A 21,959-nucleotide genomic window follows, 5' to 3' on the forward strand; every position below is an offset into this window, starting at 1 on the left:
ATATGTCACCAACTTTTTTATGCATATTTTAATCGGTTTGTATAATTCGATTGGATATTTTGATATTTATCACATTTTGATTTTCATGTTTTTGTATTTTTTCACCTCATAAAATGAAATTTCATGTTTACCACCTGAATTTTATGAAACTTTTTATATCCACCACCTCCTAACGGATTTCATCCCACTTTATGTCCATGTGATCCCTATTTAACTAACTTTTTTTTATTGGAAACCTAATAAAAGAGAAGGAAAATAAAAAAAATAAAAAGTTTGTAATGAGACCCACACAGACGAAAAGTTGGATGAAATCCGTTAAAAAAGGATGAATACAAAATATCAGGAAGGTGGTAAACAAATTTCATTTTATAAATTGGTAACCAAAAACCCGAAATTTAAAAAGTGATAAATATGGAAAAAAAATCCAATTAATAATTCAGAAAAACTTATTAAAAGTCTGGGCCCGGTGGAAGTGAAGATCCTTCCCTGCTTGATTATCGTTTTAATTAATTAGCAACAATCATTGAAATTTCAAAAAATCTTGTAACTAATACGTCCGTAAATGACTAAATTGTAATCTTATCCGATTTGAGATGATGTCTTTGTTTTTTCATTTAATATATGAGTCCCTAACATTAATGTTAAACTAACGTTTTGCTAAGAGAGTAACAATTGTGGTTAACAAGTCATAAACATTGTGGAACCATAGCTAGAGAAGGCAGAAAAGTTTTGTGTACCATTAACAAAAGCCAATAGTTAGATTAATTCCCTTTTCGGGGTACCTTTTGTTTTTAAGCATCCACCAAATATGTTCTATGAGAGTGGATCGGATTACTAGTTTACTACCATGCAAACATTGGCCGTACACTTGTCTTACTATACAAAATTCCATACAGACTTATTACTCGTATCGATGGGCGCTATACTAGCTAGTTTGTGTTTTTTAAGTAACCACATTTACGTTGTCTTCGTTCAACTATCTCAATTAAAGTAATACGGAGTACTAGCTTATGCACGTACCTATGCTCCTAAAAAAGATTAATGCTGGTAGTACTTTGTGTTAGATAATGTAGTCTTTAAATTTTTACTTGTGGGAGTATTCTCTCACATGGAAGAAATATCTTATTTTGCATATCCTTAAATATACCCATGTGCTTCATATATTGAATATGTGGTGGCTTGAGTTATTGGGCCAATTGTAGCTTTAGGCTTGTGTGCTAGTATTGAGTTGGTAATATGGCTATATACAACGTTAATCTTATCATAGGTGCTTTTTAATATAACGTTAAAATAAGATAAATATCAAATGTAATGAGATTTTTAGCATTAAGAGAGAGAAACCCAAGTGAGGTTGAAACCCTAGGAAGCATACATAGAATTCTCTCTTCTTCACCTTTGAGAATTCCTCTTTGTAATCCTTTCTCCACTGAAGAGTAATACAAGCTCCAAACCATCCCCATGGTGGATGTAGCTCATTGAGGAGTGAAACACCTTAAATCTTTGTATATTGTTTAATTTCTTCATTTATTTCTTCTCATTAGTTTCAACATGAAATTGTCGTACAAATCAACATTCACGCCTAAAAGATCTTTCATCCATAATACCTTTTAAACAAAATCGGTGGGGGAGTCAGGAACTTAATGTTGGGGCCGAGAGAGGGAAAAAAAAGTGAAAGAGCATAGTTACATTGTAATATAAAGGACTCAAACCCTTGATCAAATAGTCCACATGAATTAATAAATTGGATATAACTACTGAAGCAAGGAACATTTAGTGATCTATTTTTCTAATTATTACGAAGTACTATATATATATAATTTTTTTAAAAAAATTAGCTTTATCTAAACATTCAAGAAATAAAGTGGTATATACTGTCATGCCCTTTATGCGGAGTAGTGTGTAATATGATTAGTTTGATTGATTATTTAATTGTGTAAAAATCACACATTATATGTTGCAAAAGTCGTTATCAATATTGGTTAATTATGTTCTTTGCTTAATTAGAACGACTTTAAATGCTTATTGTACCAGGAACAGGTTCAATCTGAATACATCGTAGCATGTATTGATGTCATCCTTTCCACTTTTAGTTAGTTTGTCCACAAATCTCCACACCCTTTCGTTATATTTAGATTAAGATAATAAACTACGTATAGATTAAGATACGGAGTGGAGTACTAAAGTACGTGTTCAATGTGCTCCGTAATATTCTTGAAAAAACTTGTGGGTTTCATCTAGGCATGTTCAACGAGGTTGGGGCCATTAAAATTCCATACCCGTTTAAAACGGGTTAGATCCTTTAGCTAAGATATGGGTCGATCGTATCCTTCAATCAGTTTGGTAACGTGTTGGGTCAGGGCGAGCGAACTCTTAGAGTGTCATTTTTTTAAATGGAAATTCCTAAATCCTACTCCACTTTTTTGTAAGGGATGTTAAATTTAAATATTTGGGCATTTGTTGCATTGTTGTATTTTCTATTGAGTCTGCGCGTGCACATGTATACGTGATAAAATATTGTTTGCCAGATATATTACTTAAATAGTGTCTTATCCAAACCTGGCCCAACCAAACTCAACCATTTACTTTTGACCTAGCCCATTCACCCCAGTAACTTGACCCGACTCGACCTAACCACTTACTATTGACCTGACCCGACCTTTTGAACAAATCTAGCCTGACCACATTAGATATACATTACGGAGTATATGAATATGAAATTCCTTATATACACCTAGAAATAACGTACCATTTAATATAACTAAATAAACTCATTTTAGTCGACAGTTTCATACTCATGAGCAGAGAAAATGATTTGGGAACGAAACGTGAGAGGATGCACAATAGACATTTTCCTCCTGAAGGCTAGGTCAAATTTGTCATGTTATTGAACAAGATAAGACTAAAATGCAAGAAGGGACAACTTTATCGGTAAAAGTTCACTTCCATGATTATAACCCTTCATTACGGAGTAATTGTCTAGGGGTGTTTGGTTCGCGGATTTTAGGTATGAGGTATGCGTTTAGAATGGTCTAAGCTCATACCATGTGTTTGTTTGAAAATTTTAAAAGTTTCAAACTCATACCTTGTTGACCCACAGGGTTTTGATGATGACAGGCAAACTTAACTAATAAATGTTTAAGTTTCTATGCTAAGAAAACCAGGAGTTCCAGAGCAGGAACAAGAGAAGGCCAAAGCATGTAGACTTGGACAATCAGAGAAACTGATCAAGCAGGCATAAATAAGTTCCTGATGGCAACATGGTTCGAGAAGTTCCAGAGGTGGAACAACCAACATGCGGAGCAGCATGGAACATGAAGACAGGAAATAAAAGTTTATTTTCTAGGATTCATGTAAGTATGTAGTAGCGTGAAAGGTAATGGAACAAGGTGTCAAAAGGAACTCGTGGAACTTAGAGTCAAAAGCATCTAAGAGTCAGTGAATATGTTGCATATTATTATCGTAATCTGTAGGGATTTATTTAGAGTTTTGTTTCTTAATAAATCTCTACTTGGTTAAGAGTTTTAGATAATATGCACTAGTTATTTTAGGATAAGATTTAGTTTTAAATAAAAGATAAGTTTTAAATTAAATCAACTTTAATTAGGATTCTGATTTTAATTTCATCTTTTATTTATTTTTATCTTACCTGCTGTTGGAAAATAAAGAGTCAAAATTTAAAATACGTATAATGAGTTTGTGAGTGTTGGAACTTGTAATGCAAGTTCCTGCACGAACGAAATCTCATGTATTTATTTCACGTTTATGAAAAGGTTTTCAGTAAAATATTTTTGCATAAGAAAATAAATAAAAAGTGAGTTTTGGAAAAATATCTCCTGGATTATGTTTTGATAAAACGTTGCTTTTTCTCCAAGTATTTATTTTCTTTTTATTTCCTATTTTTACTCTAACTGTTTTACTGTAAACGTGGTATAAGTTGTGCCCAAGACTTTGACTGCTTTCTCCCCAAGTTTCTCCCCAACTAACTGATCATGGGTAAGTGCCTAGAAGTTAGGAAACTTATTGTTAGTGGAGGAATTAGTGGGATTATGGTTAAGTCTTGTACACGCTATAAATAGAGGCTTATATCTTCATTCCAAAGTGTCTGACTTGTGTCATTCCATAAGGGTTGGCTGTGGAATAATGTTATAGAAGAATATGTTTTTCATTCCACATTTTTGAGTCAGTTCCTACGAGTTCCAAGTTCCTACGAGTGACATGTTCCCCGTTGGTTTTTCACGTGCTACATTCTAGAGGGATACTAATCAATTATCAATCATCAATATTTTGAGAGTTGGTCAAGGGTTGAGTGAACTCTTGTAATGGGGAATTGGTCAAGGGTTTGAGTGAATTCTTGTATCAAGTTTTGGGCTGGAACTTGAGTGAGTTCCTGATGTGTATGGGGCAGGAACGTGAGTGAGTTCCTGATATGTATTTGGGTAGGCTTTGAGTGAAGTCTATGAGAGAGAAGCAGAGAGGCTTTGAGTGAAGTCTAAGAGTCAAGAGAGACTTCTAGGGAAGTCAGTGAGAGCGTAGTTGTTTGAGGGAACAACTATTGGGAACTTGAGTTCGTAGAGGAACTCAAGTAATGGCCAAGTTTCTTATAGGATTGTAACTGAGTTGTTGCCCTATAGTGAAAAGAGTTTGAGTTGAAATCCCTAGTGGGTCGAGGTTTTCTTTCCAGTTGGGCCCTGGAAAGTTTCCTCGTAAAATCTCTCTTGCATTGTTTCTCTACTTGCTTATGTTCTTTATAATTCCGCAAAAATTGGCTAGCAAGTTCCATATTACAATTCACCCCCCCTCTTGTAGTGTTCCATCCAAATAACAATTGGTATCAGAGCCGGAACTCGCTGATAAGCAGGCAACCCTGCTGAGTTAAGTTCCTGGAAGGAGGAACAATTACAAGAAACTTGATGAAAGGAACTCGATCCTACCCATTCAAAGGAACAAGGCAGATCTGACTTTTATTGTTGAATAAAAGTCAGTCAAGGTGTAACAGGCGATCTTCTAAGGTAAATATCTATTCCTTTAGACCTTCTTTGTGTGCATACATTAATTTATTGCGTGTTCCTTGCATTGTTTCTAATGGAACTTCTGTTTTGTTTTGATTTAAAATTAAATTTGAAAAATCTAAAATCTATATTTAATAAATGATTTTTCAATTTATTTTTTTAAACTTCAGTACATTAAAATTATGTCAAGGAAACGTATTTTGAAAAATGCATATTTGTGGAACTCGGAGTTTTTAATTTTTAGGCAACAAAATATCCTACTTATTTTTTCTCTGCCTAAGAACTATTATTTTATATGCTTCATGAATATATTGAATATCATTTATATGAAGGCTTATTGTATCTTGGTAGCAGTTGTTGTGTTGATTATTTTCTTAACAGTTACTACTAACAAGAAGGGACCCAAATCTGTTGGGTTCCCTTGACAAAGAAATTGGTACAGGAACAAACAAAGATGCACATTAATATGTCAGAGTTCCTATGAATATAAGTTCCACATTGAGGAACTCACTGGATCACTGTTGACCCACGAGTTACACTTAGTAACTCATGAGGGTGTGACATTATTAAAGATACATTACATCAGCATCCCACTTCGGAACAAGGATCAAAATCCGAAGAGGAACTTCTAGATAAAGGAACTCATTCCAGCACCATTCCAAGGAACAGATAAAGGCTGCAACTAAAAGATCCTTAATGATATATTTAAGGTAAACATCTAATTTTTGAGATCTTTATATGCATACGCTATTTATTTAACTCAAGTTCCTGACAACGTTTTATGAAAATTATTCAAATGTATTTTGAATTTGTTTAATCGATTTTGGATCTTCTCAAATATGTTTTTGTGAGACAAATTTCAGATTCTAAAATTGATTTTACATTTATGCATTATTTGTTTAATAAGAATGGTTCAAGGAACAAGACAAAGGAACAATGCATATAGCCACTCTTGGAACTTGGTTTCCCTGCGAAGGGAACTTTATTCTTTGGGCTACATAATCTAATGTTATATCATTTATTGTCCAAAGAACGATTTTTCCATGTATTATGAGTATATTGAATATTTATTACATGTATGCATGTTGAATCTTAGATCCAGCAGTTTAAGATAATCATTTTCTAAGATGCTAATGCTAAAAAGAAAGGAACTGAAATCATGTCAGGTTCCCAAGACCATTAATTGTTTACAGGTCTGTTAGTTTACAATTTTTGTATACTTTAATCTTCTAAATTATGCTACTTACATATATTTACTACTAATGCATGATTATGGAACGTAGTAGAAGAGAAATGATTTTTACAGGTTTATAACTCATGATTGAGTGTGTGTGTATGAAGTAAAGGAACAACATCAGAATTACACCAAGGAAAAATGAGTTGGAAATCCATTAGATTCGTTGGAATAGTGAAGAGGAACTCAGGCTCGGAACTTGGAACTTCAGATGTAAACTAGTTCCAGTTCCACCAGCATGTAAGTTCCTTCCAAATATGATGGGTCATATCAACGAATCAACTCACATGCACTATATAATGGGAAGTCACTTTGAACATCTCAAAGGAACTCAATCATGTGAAATGCTAGTAAGGTTGTTCCCTCATTTTACTTGTGTTAATTAATGTTGAATTTTTTTATAAACCTGTTTCTCTTAAATTATTGTGCAAACTAACCTTATTTGTGTTATAGGTTTTGTTTTGGAATTTAATATGTATAAAATGCATAATAATAAGTTTCATTGATCAAAGGAACTCTTCCTAAGTTCTGGTGAAACAATCAGCGAACTCAAGGTTACAGTAACTTGATAAATGGTGCATAAAGTATTTGATAGCAAATTTTTGGTGTCAAAGTTTTTCATGTACAAGTTCTTGGTTCTTGTTAACTTAAGTTCCATGGAACAAAATATATGTTTCATGTTTCTTTCGTGAAGTAACTTTTTCAGGAACATCATATTTTGTTATTATGTTTGAGTATATATATATATTTATTTTAGACTAACCTGCTAATCATAACTTTGCACAAAAGTACTACACTTGAGTGTTATTTTTTCCCAGATTACTCATATTAAAATAACTCAAGATGGAGAATGGTCATGAAGACCATAGGAACATGTTCTAGCTTACTTGTAACATGAAAAATGAGGTGGCTACAACTAAGGGGGAACAACTCGTTATATCTCGACAATGATTGTTCTATGAAAGAAAATTCACTATTATCGTTTGGTTGCTACCTACAGTGGAAACTTATAACTTTTGACAGTTAAGGTAAGATTGGTTCCAAATGAAAAGTTGGTAAGTCAAGTTCCTGTTCCATTGTGAATTTTTATTGTCGAGTAATTAATGCACATTTGTTTAGAGTTTCCAAAATTATGTTTTCTCTGGTAATTTTAAAAATAAATTACATCATCAGTAATAAATGTCATAGTTGAAGGGAATCAAAGAGGGAACACATACTTTGTGGATCACAATTTGGTTCCTAACAATAATTTGATATTTCTAGGGGTTATTGAAGATGATCCAGAGTTTACAACAAATATAAAAATGTGCGTTGAAATAAGTGAATATATTACTTGCGATTGAAACTAACATGACTATTCCCAGCAACAGGTTAAAGTTTATTTCAATATTGAACTCGCAAGTTCCTGTAGAACTAATCGAGTTTCTAATGATAAAATATGTCACTATTAAAAGCAACAGTAGCCAGCTACATAAGCTCATGTCGAGGAACTTCAAACTAAGGTTCAAGTTCCAGTTCATGAAGCTGAAGATCAACTCGATCAATCAATATCATGCAACAAGTTCCATGACTGCTCTAGTAGTAGAGAAATTGCCAGATTCATTTATCGAGTTCCTGTGTGCACTACAACATTCATTCAATCAATTTATCAATGACATCGACAAAGGAACTCATAGAAGGTTGGTTCTTGAAAGGAACAACCAGTCAGAAAGGTATTGATTTTTAGGAGACTCTTTCTCCAGTAGCTTGTTTATAAGGTAATTATATATAATCCTATGTTGTTGCACATATGGGACGTAGGTTGTTCCAAACAGAAGATGACTTCTTTTTTTCTTATAAAGAACAATGTCAAGTACCTTCTTGAAAACTGATTTTAAAATTAACATATTTTGTTTTCAAGAGAAACTGATTTATTAGTGATATATATACATAAATGTTGAACCTAACGAATTGTTTTATAAGGTTTCATTATCATAAGTGCTTATATGAACATGATGAAAGAACACAACAACCACTCTCTTAATTTCTATAAAAATTAAATAGAGAGTGATATTTGAGATGATCAAATGGCAAAAGCATGTCAAGGAACTTCTGAAGAATGATTGACAATATTCGATTACACATGAATGTTTCCATAAGATGTGAGGGCATCAAGATGGTGGAACTAGCACTCTAGGAACTCGAACATAAAGTCATCAAAATCAGTCCAGCACTTCAAAGAAATCATATACATGGTGAAAATTTATATAAGGTAAATTTTTCTTATTCATATCATAGCATGTTTTAATGCGTTATATTGTTAACTTATTAATACAAGTGTACAAGTTTTGCAATGCATTATGTGAATATGCTTTCTTTATGATTTCATCTACTCATGGACTGTTTGGAGGATCAAGACTTAGTGAAGCATGACATGAGCATAACATAGTCTTTAACAAGAGTTTTGTTGATTTGGAACGCATACACATATTTAAATAAGGCACTTATGTATGCTTAAAGTAAATGTGTCACACTTATATTTTGTGCTGTAAAAGGAAAACGCATTATAGCTTATTTTTCCAAAGAATTATTCTTCATGCATCATGAATTTTCTTTAAAAATCCTTCATATGAATGCATGTTATAATTTGGTTGTTGTACGTATTTATCACTGATTATATATTCTTTGGTACAACTAACAAATCTTTGTGTAAGTACTTTACTAAACTCATAAAGTAATATGAGCGCAAGAATGCAGAGACACATCACACTCCCACAGGAACACGAGCAAGACTAGATGAAGGTTCCTAAGGGATGATTGTGAGCCATACACAAAGCTTCAGAGGTATGATTGTTAAATTGTCCAATATTTAACCGCTAATAGACCAAATATTGCCATATCCATAGGTCTAAGCGAGAGGTTCCAATCAAATCTCCGAAAGTCGCATTTTACCATCCTATAACTCTTGATCAGAAGCACGAGAAAATGTGGCTGGAACTCAGTATATTCAAGCTGGATATATTTTCCTTGAAGTTCCCCAAATATGGCAAAACTGTAAGTATTTAGCTTTTGGTAAAATTAATCCCACGCAATTCTTGTGTGTGAACATAGATCAGAATTGTACATTGTGAAGGACTCTCCTAATTTCTCGTATTTTGGTTCATAATTACTTGTGCTAACTGATGAAAAGGTAAAAAGAAGAGTCATAAGCCATGTTGTTTTGTGTGTTCCTATTACTAGTACGACAAGCAATTTTTTATATTTTTTCTTTTGATTCAATCTTCGTTTATTCTTTTTCCTTTACAATTTTTCGTATTTGCTTAATGAAAGGACTCCTTGCCGATCTCAATTTTCCTCAAGGATGTTCCATCTTTTGTTAAGTTACACCCAATAAAATAAAATTTTATCTTTTAAATGTTTCAATCTATCATAAACACCTAAAACACTTAAAATCTCTTTCACCTATATCCTAAAAGACTTATGCACCAATTAAGTTTTGTTCCTCACAAAAATGTTTCCCAATATTCTCTTACCATATCAACCTATTAGAAACCACAAAAGCCAAATCAATACCACACGTTGATTTATTTTTTCTCTTCAAAAACATTCTCAAAAATTCATCACTATATAAAAACCCTCTACAAAATATTCCTCATTTGTCACTAAATCGATGCAGCAACAACTGAGGGGGAACTAATGAGGAAGGTGATTAATAGAGCGTTAATGTACATTTGGAAAAAAAAAGGGAGATGAAAAAAAAAAAAAAAAAAAAAAAGGAGACAAAAGAAATCGAAAAAAAAGAGGGGAATAAAAGGAGAGATATGTGAAAATAGAAAGAGAAGGGATCATAAATTCCTACAAGCATTTCAAGTTTCCAAGTTGAAATGCAAATGAAGCTGTCTATACCTTAAAGAATTATCTCAAAAATTATGTAGTTCCTTCAAGATTCACATGGGAACTTACACCATAAATGTAAGTTCCTACAAAAATTGAATCAAGGAACTATCAAAAAGCTTCAAAGAATTTATACGTACTGCTAAAGAAGAATAGAAGAAAGAAAGGAACAACGGTGTATTTTATGGCGAGGATCTTCAGTTGAAAGTCCGTAAAGAAGGAGACATGCAGATAAACAAGTGACAAAGGAATACATTCATTAAAATCATGAGCCATGCCTAACCTTTACCTCATAAATTGCCTATCCCTGCAAAATACAAATTGATGGTGTTTATGTATTTTGAAATAATTTTTCATTATTTTTATTTTGCTTTTCTGTTTTTTTTTTGGTGAACTTATTTCTTTCTTTTCTGCTTGTTGCTAAGGAACATTGGCTTATGATAATTTCTTTTCACTTTGAATTCTATTCGCTTGAGTATGATTGTCTAAACAGTACAACATTGAGGGAGATATTTTGCTTTGTCTCTGATTCTGACTAACCATTCTCGTTAGTATGGTGCTGTGATGGGATTAAATTAATACTATTAGCTAAACCTTTTTGATGATGCCAAAAGGGGGAAAAGAAAGGCAAACATTGAAGGCAAAATATTTTGAGTTCCTAGTCTCAAATATCTGCTTTTCTCAAGTATGTTACAACTATGTATATTCTTTTAACTCTTGTAAATATTTTGTTTTAAGATTTCTATGCATGTTGGACTTATTTTCTCTATTAAGTTTGCTTGGTTTGTCATCACCAAAAAGGGGGAATTTGTTGACCCACAGGGTTTTGATGATGACAGACAAACTTAACTAATAAATGTTTAAGTTTCTATGCTAAGAAAACCAAGAGTTCCAGAGCAGGAACAAGAGAGGGCCAAAGCATGTAGACTTGGACAATCAGAGAAACTGATCAAGCAGGCATAAATAAGTTCCTGATGGCAACATGGTTCGAGAAGTTCCAGAGGTGGAACAACCAACATGCGGAGCAGCATGGAACATGAAGACAGGAAATAAGAGTTTATTTTCTAGGATTCATGTAAGTATGTAGTAGCGTGAAAGGTAATGGAACAAGGTGTCAAAAGGAACTCGTGGAACTTAGAGTCAAAAGCATCTAAGAGTCAGTGAATATGTTGCATATTATTATCGTAATCTGTAGGGATTTATTTAGAGTTTTGTTTCTTAATAAATCTCTACTTGGTTAAGAGTTTTAGATAATATGCACTAGTTATTTTAGGATAAGATTTAGTTTTAAATAAAAGATAAGTTTTAAATTAAATCAACTTTAATTAGGATTCTGATTTTAATTTCATCTTTTATTTATTTTTATCTTACCTGCTGTTGGAAAATAAAGAGTCAAAATTTAAAATACGTATAATGAGTTTGTGAGTGTTTGAACTTGTAATGCAAGTTCCTGCACGAACGAAATCTCATGTATTTATTTCACGTTTATGAAAAGGTTTTCAGTAAAATATTTTTGCATAAGAAAATAAATAAAAAGTGAGTTTTGGAAAAATATCTCCTGGATTATGTTTTGATAAAACGTTGCTTTTTCTCCAAGTATTTATTTTCTTTTTATTTCCTATTTTTACTCTAACTGTTTTACTGTAAACGTGGTATAAGTTGTGCCCAAGACTTTGACTGCTTTCTCTCCAAGTTTCTCCCCAACTAACTGATCATGGGTAAGTGCCTAGAAGTTAGGAAACTTATTGTTAGTGGAGGAATTAGTGGGATTATGGTTAAGTCTTGTACACGCTATAAATAGAGGCTTATATCTTCATTCCAAAGTGTCTGACTTGTGTCATTCCATAAGGGTTGGCTGTGGAATAATGTTATAGAAGAATATGTTTTTCATTCCACATTTTTGAGTCAGTTCCTACGAGTTCCAAGTTCCTACGAGTGACATGTTCCCCATTGGTTTTTCACGTGCTACATTCTAGAGGGATACTAATCAATTATCAATCATCAATATTTTGAGAGTTGGTCAAGGGTTGAGTGAACTCTTGTAATGGGGAATTGGTCAAGGGTTTGAGTGAATTCTTGTATCAAGTTTTGGGCTGGAACTTGAGTGAGTTCCTGATGTGTATGGGGCAGGAACGTGAGTGAGTTCCTGATATGTATTTGGGTAGGCTTTGAGTGAAGTCTATGAGAGAGAAGCAGAGAGGCTTTGAGTGAAGTCTAAGAGTCAAGAGAGACTTCTAGGGAAGTCAGTGAGAGCGTAGTTGTTTGAGGGAACAACTATTGAGAACTTGAGTTTGTAGAGGAACTCAAGTAATGGCCAAGTTTCTTATAGGATTGTAACTGAGTTGTTGCCCTATAGTGAAAAGAGTTTGAGTTGAAATCCCTAGTGGGTCGAGGTTTTCTTTCCAGTTGGGCCCTGGAAAGTTTCCTCGTAAAATCTCTCTTGCATTGTTTCTCTACTTGCTTATGTTCTTTATAATTCCGTAAAAATTGGCTAGCAAGTTCCATATTACAATTCACCCCCCCTCTTGTAGTGTTCCATCCAAATAACATACCTCAAATCCCCAAGGTATGGGGTTTAGCAACTTAGGGGGGAGGTGAGTATGACTAATACTTGTACTCTAGGTATCAAATAAAAGGAAAACACTCATCCCTAAATTGAGCCAAACACATGGTATTAAGACTCAAGTTTCAAACCCATACCACCTAGATGAGGGCGGCGTGCCCCATATCATATACTTCCTCCGTTCATTTTTACTCGCAACGTTTGTCACTTTCACGCATGTCAATGCACAACTTTGATCATTAATATCTTTAATTCTCTTTAAGTAAAATTTATAAAAAGTTAATATTGGGAAAATATACATTAAGATGAATCTAATAAGATCTCACATGACTATGTTTTAGCTGACATATAAATCACCAACAATGGTCAAAGTATAATATGTGAATAGTGTAAAAATCACAAACGTTGTGAGTATTAAAAATCGGAGGAAATATGTTTTTACAAAAATATATCACCCCCACTAAACGGCAAAATAGAGATAAGACAAGCATTAAACATGTGTCATTTTTCAAAGAACATATGCCATTTTTAAAAAAAGATGTCATTTTTCAAAAATCGATGCCATTTTTCAAAAAAGGATGCCATTTTCCAAAAAAAATGATTTTGTTCTTTAATGTTTGTCTTTAACCCATTTTGTCGTTTAGTGGGTTGCTATGTTTTTGTAAAAACATATCTGAGATGGATTTATACTTCCTCCACCTAGATATCATTCCTGATTCCAACCCCATACCAGTGTGCGAACCAAACGTTCCCTAAGTGAGTGGTAATGTACATATATGGGAATCTCAAGTCTTATATGTGGCAAGCCACACTATCAACTTGATGGTGTGGCGTGATCACACTTATAAAAAAAAGTCCAGCGCGCGTGTTTTAAGTCTAGCGCGCTGGTTAACGGAATCTAAAAGTAACACCAACATAGAAAATGAAGTAACACCAGTCTATACAAGGAACCTTTAACATGAAACTGAGATAAAACAAGAAAATTAAGTAACGGCGAATACAATGTGTAAGTAATACCAACATAAAAAGTCAAGTAACACCAGTCTATACAAGGAAACTCTAACATGAAATTGAGTAAATTGCAATAAAACAAAAAAAAGTAACAACGAATATAAATGTATAAGTAACAACGACGTAGAAAGTCAAGTAAAACCAGTCTATAAAAGAAACCTCTAACATGAAATTGAAGAAACTGCAGGTAAAACAAGAAAAGTAATAACGAATTCAATGTATAAGTAACACCAGCATAGAAAGTCAAATTACATCAGTTAATAACCTTCTCCATAGAAGCTGCGCGCGAGGAAGTTGCGTGCGCACGTCACACCATCAAGTTGATAGTGTAGCCGGTCACACAGGAGACGCACTGAATTTTTATATGGTTGGATGTACGTAATACATTCTGGATTGTAATAATCACTGATTTTGTAGTGTTGTGGAACTTAAATTTTTAGAAATTGAATTTATAAGGAAAACTTAATTCTCTTTGATTAAACCCTCAAGGTGTGATAATTCGGATTTTATATGCACTGAAAATATGATCTTTGCTTCTCGAATTATTGATTTGTGCCAACAACTTGCTACTGTATTGGCCAAATTATCGTTCTTTTGAATGTTTGTGATCGATCTTCTAAAGGGTGAAATTAATTCCTTTTCTTTTTATTTGTTTGAATATTTTGTACGTGGGGAACTACCTTTTATAATACTCCGTAGTGATTTTGAAAATAACTAGTTTGTGTGGCTAAACTACCTATTATCTTTGTTTTTTGTCTTATACTACCTAACAACATTTATTAAGGATATCAATTTTCAATTCTTTATAATTGAAATACTCTTGAGAATAATCTCTCTTATGGGGTGTTTGTTTGGGCATATTGGAATGGGTTGGAATGAAGGTAGAATTCATTCTATCCATTTTATTGTTTGGTTGAATCTTTTTTGGTATGTGATCTCATACCTGGGGGGTTCTAACTCCTCCCCATCCTCATAGGATCCCATACCTACAGGGCCGGTCCTGACATTTTGAGGGCCCTAGGCGAAATAAGGGATTTGGGCCCCTTTCAAAATAATACGTCTTTAACTGAAATAATTTTTTTCTTTGTGTGAAAACCATTATATTGTTGAATTCAAATCAATAAAAACTTACTATATCTCCTTTGCGGGATCCTAGAATTTCAAAATCCGGCTCTAGTCGATTTCTTGAAATATTTCAATAAAATAAATACTTACTTAATTACAAGATAATTAATATGCGTAAAGAGATATTTTTTGAAAATAAAGGTTCATTTTGAGCATATAAAAATATCGGTTAATTTTGTATTCATTAAAATGCTTATCTATTTCAAAACTTATAAACCCATAGTCCATCAAATAAGCATTTTTTTGCTCACATATAGTTATATCAATTAGAACTGAGTACTAAAAGTCAAATACTACGTACAAAAACTCAACGTAAAACACAAAAATAAAAATATTGACAAAGTTTAAAAAAGAAAAGAGTTAGTAAGGGGAGTCGAACCCTAGACCTCTAGTAGATATCAAAACTTTAGGACTTACTTTCTACCAATGAGACAAGGAAATAACATATGTATTTAATGCGTTGTTTATTACTAGTACTAAATTATTGGATAGACAATTATTTTGGGCCCCTTTCCGCCTTGGGCCCTAGGCGGTCGCACCCCTCGCCTACCCCTTAGGGCCGGGCCTGCATACCTACCTCTTACCCCAAGTTTCCCAATTCATTCTATTCAAGTTACAAACCTTAACTTACAAAAGCGATCGATGAGAGGGAGGAGGCATCCAAAATTGAACTGTGCCCGACTGGCCACCACATCTGAATCCGATGACCGGCTACTCACCACCTCCGAATCAGGCAACCATCACCTCCGAATCCGGTTACCTATCACCTATCACCATTATCTTCTCCAACGTGGTTGTTTCTTGTTAAAAAGATGACATCTGATGTTTATGTTGGAAAGGAGAGAAGTCGTTGTAACGCCCCGACCTCTAATTCAATTATTAAAACATAATTAGCAACGGAATTAACCTAACTTGGTCGGGACATTACCTGCCGTAATCCCGTTTTGGAAATTACAAGGCAACATCATACATAAGCCTTAAAAACCTCCAATTTACCTAAAATACAAGTTCATAACTTACTAAAAGTCTTTAATTAAACTATAAAAGTATTAAGCATAAACTAGGTGAATATTAATAAAGTGAAATTCCTCGCCACTACTCGTGTCCATCGTTCCCCGCAGTACCTAAAACGGAAAACAAAACGGTGAGCCGAAGACTCAGTAACGACTACCCTAGCAACGTAAAATTCATTTCAACTCATTTTATTTAATAACACAGGGAGAACAGAATAAGTAAAACATTTAATAAAACATCATATTAAATCCATTCATAAACTTTTAATGAAAAATGTCATTCATAAACTTTTAATTAACATGCTAGTTGTCGGCAAGTACGAACCGTGAAGGAATTCTCCACTGGGCCTGGGCCCATAAGAGCCTGGGCTCATCATCGTAACATGGGTTTGGGCTCATAAACCATGGGAGCCTGGACTCGTAATCCATGGGTGGACAGGTGTCCGTGGTGCATGCATGACCGATAGATAGGAAGATGGTAGTTTATATACCGCCAGACAAACCAGGTCTTTCACTTTCATTTATCATGTTGTATGTAATTTTACCAAGCCTTGGCTTGTATTTCAGTCTAAATAACATAACTTATTTTATGTCATAAATCATCATTTTGATCCTGGGATCAATAAAAAATATCATTTCTTTCATAGTATTGCATAAACATCATTTTATGAGAAAACTCAATCAAATCATATTATAGGAAACAATTCAATCAAATCATATTTCATCCCACAATCCATAAAACACATCAAAACATTTAATTCATAAATTCAATCATAACGTCATAATTTCATAAATCATATTTATAAGGGGATTGCGGGTACTAGCAATAGTCGTTACCTCAACTGTAGTTTTATACTTCCCGTTTGATGGATCGTTCTTCCTGAGCTCCAAGTCCGATTTCTTTCAGAATATTAAATTTATTGAATTAGTATTAAACGATAAATAATCTAAAATTAATATTTTATAAATAATAAATTTATAAGTAAATGGTTTATAAATAAAGAATTTTTAATAATAATATAATTCCATAATTTAACGAAAATATTAATAATCGAAATTTTAATCGAAATATATATATTTATATATTTCATAAATCGGTTTGCATGAAAACATTATATAAATTCGATTTTTGTTACATAAATCTATTAATTTATTTAATTTATTAAAATTGATAATTAGATATAATTTCCTTTTTGAAAATAATAAACAATTTCATTAAAAACTAACAAAATTATCAAATTTATTAAGACATGCAAATTCATAAAGAGAAAATCTGAAAATGCAATTCAGATCTTAACTTACCAAAGGCCCAATTCAATTGGCCCAACCTTAATTTGGGTTTGAGGGGAAATAGAAACCAAAGTTTAATATTCTGAATTTTGGGTTTTTGGTTTTCTGGAATTAGGGAGCACGAACTGGGAGGAGAGCAAGGCACGGGGGGAGCACGAAGGGAGGAGAGAGGGAGGAAGAGGGTGGCGGCTGGCTGGGAGGCTCAGTGACGTGGTGATGGCCGGTGAAGGCGACGATGGTGATAAGTGGTTGGTTTGCGGCGGCGGTACAGCGAGGGAGGGAGAAAGAGGTGCGAACAGGGGAGGTTCGAGTGTGTTTCTGGGCGGTTCTGGGCGGCGTCTCGCCGGATATTGGGGACGGTATTTGGGTTTAGGAGGTGGTGAGGTGTTCGTGGGGTGGTGGCGTGGCGTCGGTGGCGCATGAGAGGAAAAGAAAGAGAGGGATACAGGGGAGTGGCGAAGGAGGAGGGGAGCAGGGACGATGGGTGTGGCGGTGGTTCTGGGTGGACGTGGTTGCTGATGGTGATGGTGGTGTAGTGGTTGTGGCCCTGGTGGCTCGGCGAAGGAGAGAAGAGAGGAGTAGGGAGTTGCGTGGAATGAGAGGGCAGGGGAGTTTGGTGGGGTGTTGCGGTGGCCGACGGAGGTTATAGGTGGTTGAGTATGGGTGGTTGGACGGAGGTGGCAGTGGTGGTGAACGGTGGTCACGGTGGTTGCAGTGGTGGTGTTTGTTGGTTCGAACAAAGGAGGCACAAGGGGGGAAGGATTCTCAGTTTAATTGATTTATTTTGGTTGGGAAACAAGATACAATTTGTGTCTGATTATAAAACTCAAAAGGAGTGAAAAAGAAGTTCATCCCTTGGGGATCAAGCAATGAACCAGGATTGATTTGAGGGAAGGGGGAGGAAGTTTGACTTCCTGGTTTATACGTGGAGAGCAAGGGAAGAAAAGAAAAGAGAATTTTGGTTACTTGATGGTATTTTCGTAATTTCACATGGTTGGACTAAAATTCAGAAATTTTGTTGCTATTTAAGGAAACTACTAAAAATAGAAATGGTTTGCTAAATTAATTCTCTATATAAAAAAAATATCGTTAAAGAAAAATAAATTTAGTTTCCGAATAAAAATAAGATCGTTAAATAATTAATTTAGTTTCCGAATAAAATAAGTTTAGAAATCCGAAAATAATTAAAATTTAAAAAAAGGTCGTTAACTCGTAAATATGAAATTAAATTATAAACTGAAAAAAAATAAATCGTGTAGCAATATTAAAAATTCAAGCGAAATAAAACTTCGTTAATTAAATTAAAGTTCAAATTTAGGATTTAAAACGATTTTAAGCAAAATAAAAATAATTAAGCATAATTAATCGAGTTTTAAAAATTCGGGGTATTACATTCTTACTCCCTTAGAAAAAGTTTCGTCCTCGAAACTTGAAAATTAGATTTATAAAATGTTTGTTGAAAATTGAAAACGCTCGAATAAAAGTATGATGTTTTATTTTAAAACCAAGATCTCACAATTTCACTTCAATCCCAACAATGTCTAGCCTTCATTCCGCCATCATCTTTTAGGACTCCGCTTCAACTCGAGACCTGGAATCGAAGAGTAGAGAATACAAAAGGGGCAAAATTATATATTGATCCTTAATCGTCATTAAGGTCAATTTCATTCCGCCATCGTCTTTCGTATCTCCACTTTACTTCATAGAATAGGATCGAGGAGCAAAGAGCATAAAAGGGGCAAACTTGTTAGCATAGACTAGGTTCCCATTTACTTTGGGAGATCTTGTTTGAAAATATTTCCTACCAAAAATAGTAACATTTAATGAAAAACTATATTTCGAAAATATATGTATACATAATTAAAATAAATATTTATCTATCAATTGCAATGCTCAAATAATTTGTATAAGTTATTTATTAACACAATCTCGTACTCTGAGCTCAGGAGAACTTCCATCGGAGACGACTTCCATGAATAACAATTAGATTACCAGTACAATCATGTTAGCATAAACATAATCCATATCACAGAGACATAATTCATAAATTGAAAATTTCAAATTCAACATAAGCATAACATTCATAACATTCATAATCATTTGATCTATCACACGAGCATGGTTGATTCATAACACGTTTTCATAAAACATCGTGATTTATATCATTCTTAGGCGACTATTGGGAAATATTGCGTTTTCGTTTGCTCTTGAGCTTCTTTGCTGCAAGAATCTTATCGTTGACTTTCTTTATTCGATTCGTTTGGATTTCGATCTCCGATCTTTCTTCTACGTTGAATAACTTCGTTAACGGCGTTCATTGCAGGGGTTCGAGTCCAATCTCGTGACTAGAAATATATCGTTAAACATACAATTTTGTTACTTATCCTTAATATTTTAAATCAGTAAATCTCGAATTTTGCGGATAACGCTAAGCCATCAAGTGTGCTTTTAACAGAAACAATCTAGCTCCTAGAAAACTCAGTTCAGACTACCTGGTTCTATAGACATGTCATTTGCCGATTTTCTATTCTCAACTCCATTGCATTCCTCAATCATTCACAATTCACTTGGGGTTTCATAACATTCATTGACATCATCAACCTGATAGACGAAATTCTTGATAACTTATTTCAATGCTTTATACGCAAACTCAATTTCATGTCCTCACTATAAATCATACTTTTCCTCCCAACATTTTTGCAAAACCTTACATTCTCTAGTTCAACTTCCTTTATGGAGATTAACGAGCATCCATTTAGATAAATACACAAAATAATCCCTATGAAAGATGCGAAAAGGTAAACCAAGAATAACATCAACCTTACCGACAGACTAATCCTTGATAACTCCTTTTTGTTATAATCCTCAAAGCTTCATGGGTAAACTCAATATCATCTTTTCACCATAAATCACGTTTGGTTGCTCATAATATTCTTGCATAACTTTCAAAATTCTAGCTTAGCTTCCCTAAAATATCTGAGATTACACTTAGATACTTACAACCATAGAATAATCATTATAAAGGGTGCGGAATAGTAACTCAAAAAAATCAATTATACTTGCATGCTTTAAACCTTGAATGACCTTGATTTAATCGGTGACTCGCCACTTAAAAATATAAACTTATGCTTTTTGGTACTTATCATTCAACCTTATTGACAGACTAATTCTTGATAGCTTATTTTGGAAAAATCCTCAAGATCTTATCCATGTGTCAACTCTAATGGGTCTGTTATCATAACTCATGTTGGGTTCATAACTTTTCTGTATAACTTCTTAGCTTCCTTAATAGAGGCATATCAATCATTTTCTTGATAATAGACTTTAGTACTTATAAACATCAAAATGTATTCGTCATGACTAACACGGGGAGGTAACCCTAGAATCAATATCATTCATAACTTGAACACTTTAAACCTAAAATAACCTCAACTTAATTAGTGATCCATCACTCATGAAATACATCCTTGGTCTCGTTTGGTACTATAATATTTATTCTATCCTTAAAGATTTCATAACCATAAAAATTCCTCAAAACAATTCATATCCACAAAATCTTTGAGTTTGCACCGTGCTTAACTTAAATTCTTCCAAGGAAATGCTTAAACTTTGCCTAGTCTATCTAGGGTAGAAAACTCATAACATGACATGAAATCAAGGGAAGTTCGACTCTAAAGCGAGAGAGAGAAAATCAGAATAATATCAGCGTTGGCGTCATCTTTGTCCTTTATCATGTAATCTCTTACGTATGTTGACGAGCGTGATGGATTTAGCATTGTTGTTGTTTCGTTCACGATTGGTCGAGGTTAATGTTCCGGTATTCGTTGGAGGTGGTTTAGGACAATCTTTAACGAAATAATCTTTTCCTCGACATAAATAACAAGTATTCGTTTTTCGCACGATATTCGCTTCCATTCGTTAGAGCATGTCGAAAGTTTCGAGTAGTTGATCCATATGATTGATCTAGTCTTTTAAATTCCATCGAATTGGCTTGCGATCATAGATTGGTGGATTCGAAGGTGAAAACTTCTTAAATAATGACGCTTTTCCGTTCGTATTAGTAACTTTCGTTTGCCGAGAATCTTTGACTAATTCAGTTGACAACGTACGTGCAGTTCCTTAATCGTTCCATCATCTCCTTGGGGTCTTCTATAGGTTGGTCGTCATAGAAATCATCATAGGAAACATCATTGTGGGAGACGTCATCGTGAATGTTGCGCTTTGATGTGAGCTTCGTTCGTGGCATCGTTGGTAAGTTCGATAATCGATATTTCGCATAACATATTCAATCAAGAAAACATCAATAACATAAGAAATGAATCCCTTTTATCCCGTGCGTTCCTACGCTCACACTCATTTCATTTTAACTTGACTTGATTTTAACATATTCTTTTTAACTTATTCCTTAAAACTCTTTGCTTAAAGCCTATTGAATTCTACTATGCGCAAAACCCGTAAGGTTTAGCACTTATGGTCCATAACCATTGCTCTGATACCAAACTGTAACGCCCCGACCTCTAATTCAATTATTAAAGCATAATTAGCAGCGGAATTAACCTAACTTGGTCGGGACATTACCTGCCGTAATCCCGTTTTGGAAATTACAAGGCAACATCATACATAAGCCATAAAAACCTCCAATTTACCTAAAATACAAGTTCATAACTTACTAAAAGTCTTTAATTAAACTATAAAAGTATTAAGCATAAACTAGGTGAATATTAATAAAGTGAAATTCCTCGCCACTACTCGTGTCCATCGTTCCCCGCAGTACCTAAAACGGATAACAAAACGGTGAGCCGAAGACTCAGTAACGACTACCCTAGCAACGTAAAATTCAT

This window comes from Spinacia oleracea, chromosome 6 (genome assembly GCF_020520425.1).
Source record: "Spinacia oleracea cultivar Varoflay chromosome 6, BTI_SOV_V1, whole genome shotgun sequence".
NCBI classification, from domain to species: domain Eukaryota; kingdom Viridiplantae; phylum Streptophyta; class Magnoliopsida; order Caryophyllales; family Amaranthaceae; genus Spinacia; species Spinacia oleracea.